Raw genomic sequence first — 5,358 nt, forward strand, 5'->3', positions numbered from 1 at the left:
TTTCTGTGCTCAGGTAATTTTTTATTCTTTATTTTTTTTGTGTGTGGTGCATCATGTTAATTGATTTGCAAATATTGAACCAACAATGCATCTCAGGAACAAATGCCACTTGACCGTGGTATCTGATCTTTTAATGTATTAGTGAATTCAGTTTCCTGATATGATGAGGATTTTTGCATCTATTTTTATCATGGATACCAGCTTATAATTTATTTTTTGTGGTGTCTGATTTTGGTATCCAGGTTATGCTGGCCTTGTAAAAATGAGTTTGGGAGCCTTTCCTCCTCTGCGATTTTACAAAAATTCTCAGAAGAATGGGTATTTATTCCTCATAAAAATTTATGAAGTGATCTGGTAAAGAACTTTCATTTATTGAAAATTTTTTGATTACATTTTTATTTCCTTATAGTGATCAGTTCATTCAAATTTTACATTTCTTCCTGATTGAGTCTTGAAAGATTGTATGTTTCTAGGAATGTATCTGTTTCTTCCAGGTTATCCCATTTGTTGACATTGAATTGTTTGTAGTATTTTCATATGATCCTTTGTATTTCTCTGGTGTCAATTGTCACCTCTCCACTTTCATTACTGATTTTATGCATTTGGGCGCCCAACCTCTCTTTTTTTTTTAATGAGTCTGGCTAACGTTTTATCTATTTGGCTTATCTTTTCAGAGAACTAGCTTTGGTTTCATTAATCTTTTCTAAATTTTTTAGACTATTTATTTCTGCTCTGATCTTTATTATTTCCTTCATTCTACTCATTTTAGGCTTTGTGTTCTTTTCCTAGTCTCTTTTTTGTTGTTGTTTGTTTGTTAATCCTCACCCGAGAATATTTTTCCATTGATCTTTTAGAGAGAGTGCAAGCCAAAAGGAAAGACAGAGAGAAACATCAATGTGAGAGAAACACATCAATTGGTTGCCTCATTCATGCACCCCACAAGGGCCCAGGTCAGGGAGGAGCCTGCAACCAGGGTGCATGCCCTTGACCAGAATTAAAACCAGCCAACACTCTATCCACTGAGCCCAACTGGCTAGGGCTCTAATTTTTTAATTTGTAGGGTTAGATTGTTTCTTCTGAGATTTTTCTTGTTTCTTGAGGTAGTCCTTTATTGCTAAGAACTCCCCTCTTACAACTACTTTGGCTGTGTCCCATAGATTTTGGTTTGATGTGTTTTAATTTTCATTTGTCTCAAGGTATCTTTTGATTTCTGGCTCACCTATTCATTTTTTAATAGCATGTTACTTAGCCTCCACATGTTAGTGTGTTTTTCAGGTTTCTTCTTGTAATTAATTCTGGTTTCATATCATTATGGTCAGAGAAGATCTTGATATGATTTCAATATTCTTAAATGTATTGAAATTTGTTTCATGGACAAACATGAGGTCTATCCTGGAAATTTTTCTATGTGCTCTTAAAAAGAATGTATATTGTGCTGCTTTGGGGTGAAATGTCCTAAAAATATCAATCAAGTCCATCTAGTCTATTGTGTCATGTAAGGGCACTGTTTCCTTGTTGATTTTCTGTATAGGATGGTCTATTTATTGATGTCAGAGGAGTATCAAAGTCTCCTGCTATTATTGTCTTACTGTCAATCTCTCTCTTTATGTCCATCAACATTTGCTTTACATATTTAGGTGTTCCTATGTTCAGTGTGCAGATGTTTACAAGACTTATATACTGTTGTTGGATTGATTTCTTTATCGTTATAAAGTGTCCTTGTTTCTTGTTAACACATTTATTTTAAAGTCTACTTTATTATATGTAGGTATTGCTACCCTAGCTTTTTTTTTTTCATTTACATTTGTATGACATAACTTTTTCCATACTTTTACATTCAAATTGTGTGTCTCTCTCAATCTGAAGTGTGTCTCTTATAAGAAGCATATCTATAGGTCCTGTATTTTTATCCTTTCAAGTCACCCTTTGTCTTTCGATTGGAACATTTAGTCTATTTACATATAAAATAATTATTGATAGGTATGTTATCATTTTATCAATTGTTTTATGATTGTTTCTGTAGTTTTTCTACGTTCTTTCCTTAGTCTCTTGTTCTCTCCTGTTGTATGTCAGTGACTTTTTATAATGATATGTTTAGGTTACTTTTTTTTATTTCTTGTATATCTCTTATGGATTTTTGGTTTGTGTTTATCGTGTGCTTTGTGTATATGTTTATAGCAATCTATTTTTAATTGATGGTTACTTAAGTTCAAACATATTCTAAAATAACTACAATTTTTACTCACCCCTCTACTTTTAATCCTACCAGACCTGAGGCACTGAACCTAACTGTCCCCTATACCTGGGCTCCTGAGCATTAAAGAGAAAAAAACATAATATAGAAAAATGTTAGTTACATGCAAACAACTGGTTAGAATAAGATGGAACTTGGAGACATTGTAGAAAATAGTTCTATCTTTCATCTACCTTTCATCTAGTGCCAATATTCCACCTTTGTGTGGAAATTACTGAAAAATCAGTACAGCGATCTGGTAGGGTTAAGTTTCTGTCATTATTTTTTGCTTTTTTTGTGTATGTAATTTCTTAATTTATTGTCGTAATTACACATTATCTCCCTATATTTTTCTTTAAACCTTTGTACTAGCTTTAGAGTTGGTTGATATACTGCTTTTATTGTTTGCCCTTGTCAGTGAGCATTTTCCCCCACATTTTCTTATTAGCTTTTTAAAAAAATTTATCCTTTCTTCCCAAAGAAGACCCTTTAACATTTCTTGTAATACTGGTTTGTTTGTGATAAATTCTTTTAGCTTTTTTATGTCTGGGAAACTATTTCCCCTTTCATTTTAAATTATGATCTTGCTGGCTAGAGTAGTCTTGGTTATAGATCATTGCTTCTCATCACTGAATATTTTGAGCCAATCCCTTCTGGCTTGAAATGGTTCTGTTGAGAAATCAGCTGACAGCCTTATGGGAGCTCCCTGGTAGGTAACTAATTGTCTTTCTCTTATAACTTATAAGATTCTATATTTTTCTTTAACCTTTGGCATTTTGATTATGTATGTCTTGGTTCTGGGGCCTCTTGGGAGTGACTCTGATGCAGGTCAATGTTAGGCACTGCTTGTGAACAGGCCTGTGCTACCTGTTTGAAGATATAAGGGACCCACAACTTGTGGCTGCCTCTTCTAAGCCTAGGTGCATGTGGGAGAGGCCAAGCTGTGTAAGAAGCTGGCTCCCACCAGCACTGGACCTAGGATCAGGTCAACAAAAGGCCCAAGCCACCCTGATATCCTCCTCCATCTACCAGTGGCCTGTTAGGCTCAGTCACTGAAAGAGCCTCTGGCTATATACAAGTTGAGTTAGGTAGGTTCTCAGTGAGAACCAGGTAGGGGCGAGTGATATTCAGCATGTTGATATGGATTCAAACTCAGTGCCTGTGCTAGGTGTGGTGCCACTCAGCAAGTTTCAGGGTACATCAAGACCTGAGGCACCTGCCAGGGGTCAGTGGACCTTTGTGATGGGACAGGGTCTTGGGAAGTCCTCAGGGTGAGGCCAGTAGAGATCATCAGGCTAAAACAGACCAAGATTTGGCCATGTGGAGGGTGGGCTCTGTACAAAAACAGTGGGGCCAGTTGGATGTGCAAGTAGTAAATTGCCCTCATTCCAAAGCTACACAGCTCAGAATGTCCACATTCATCTCCACCATCCAGAGTCTACCCAGATCTCTTCAAGAGCCTTCCAAGAAAGTCTGCACGACAGGCTCAGGCTGGCCATGTTGAGACACCTTACTTCTCATGGAGTCCCTATATCCCTCCAGATTCTCAAACACCACACTTGGGTGGGGTCCAGCCCTTTTTGTGTCTGTACCCTTCCTACTAGTCTCAATGTGGCTTCTTCTATACTATATCTTAGTTATAAGTCATCTGTTGAGATAGTCTTCAGTTGGTTATTCAGGTTGATTATTTTATAATTTGGTGGTAATTCTGGTTTGAAACTGGGAAGAGATGAGTATAACTTCTAGGTACTCTGCTACTATCTTGGATATTTTTCTTTTTGCTTTATTCTTTGCAAATTTGATTATTTCAAAAGTTCTGCCTTCTAACTCACTTATTCTACCTCCTATTTGCTCTACTCTTAAACAAAGATTCTCTATTGCCTTTACTATTTCATTCATTAAATTTAAATCACACAATTCCAGAATGATTTCTATTTCTTTGGTAAATATCTCATTTTGTTCACATATTTCCCCTGATTTTGTTAAATTTTCTTTCTGAGTTGTCTTGTTGCTTCTTAAGTTTTTAAAAAAAGTTATTTTGATTTCTTGTCAGCTAAGTCACAAAATTCCATGACTTTAAGCTAGGTTATTAGAAAATTATTGTTTTTTGGTGATGATGTGTTTCCTTGATTTGAATTCCTGCTTTTCAGAATTCTTAAGCTTTTAAGTTATCTCTAGTTCTTACAACACACAGGCTGACTACTGGAAACTTCTTTTGTTTTCCAGAAGGTGGTGCTATAGCTCGTGTGTGGTTTCTCCCTTGCACACAGACCCTGGTGTGCTTTTCAGATTTCACTACATTTTCCAGATTAGCTTTCACTGCTCTGCTGAGTGATTCCTTCCACGACCCGCATGGAGTAGGGTTCGGTATCTGAAAGAAGAGCCGCACAACAAATGAAAGAAAGAGACACAAGACAATTTTGCAATACCGGGGGACCAGGCGGGCAAGTCCGGAAAGACTTCCTTCTCAGGAAAGACTTCCTCCTGCTTTGCTCAGGTCTCACCAAGCTTTTATTCATCTGGAGTAGCCCTTAGGGTAAGGAGGTTTTAATGACACACATCAGCAGACAATTTTCAGGAATAGGCAGAGTACCTGATTAACTCATCAACAGATCTCCAGAAGTACCTGATCAACAATAATCAACAAAAATCTACATGAGTACCTAAGGAATTAAGTGAACTAAGGTGGAGATGCTTCAACCATTATTACTTAAATTAACTGGGTAGTTCACAGTTCTGACCTTTACTAGAACTTCAAAGGTTACTAGCCTTTTTGGGGGGATCTCTGTCCAAACCCAGCTAGTAAAGACAATGAATGGACTCCGGCACTGCTCAACACAAGAGTGCACACAAGCGGGTGGCTGCAGTAAAGGGGAGTTCTGAGCTTAGCACTGGGGCATTGTTAGCAGCTGCTGACCAAAAAAGGGAGATCCTCAGGTGAGGTTCTCTCAGAGTGACATGGAAGGCCTTTCTGCTGAAGTTTGAGCAAAATAAGCAGGACTTTTATCCTGTTGGGAGCCATTAGAAATATTGGCTTAGACAAAGCCATCTTAAGAACTATAAGTTTCTGGTTCCTTCAGAAACTCCTAATTACCAGAAACCACCTGTGTCTTGCAATTTGGCAA

This window comes from Myotis davidii, unplaced genomic scaffold, assembly GCF_000327345.1.
Source record: "Myotis davidii unplaced genomic scaffold, ASM32734v1 scaffold3314, whole genome shotgun sequence".
NCBI lineage: Eukaryota > Metazoa > Chordata > Mammalia > Chiroptera > Vespertilionidae > Myotis > Myotis davidii.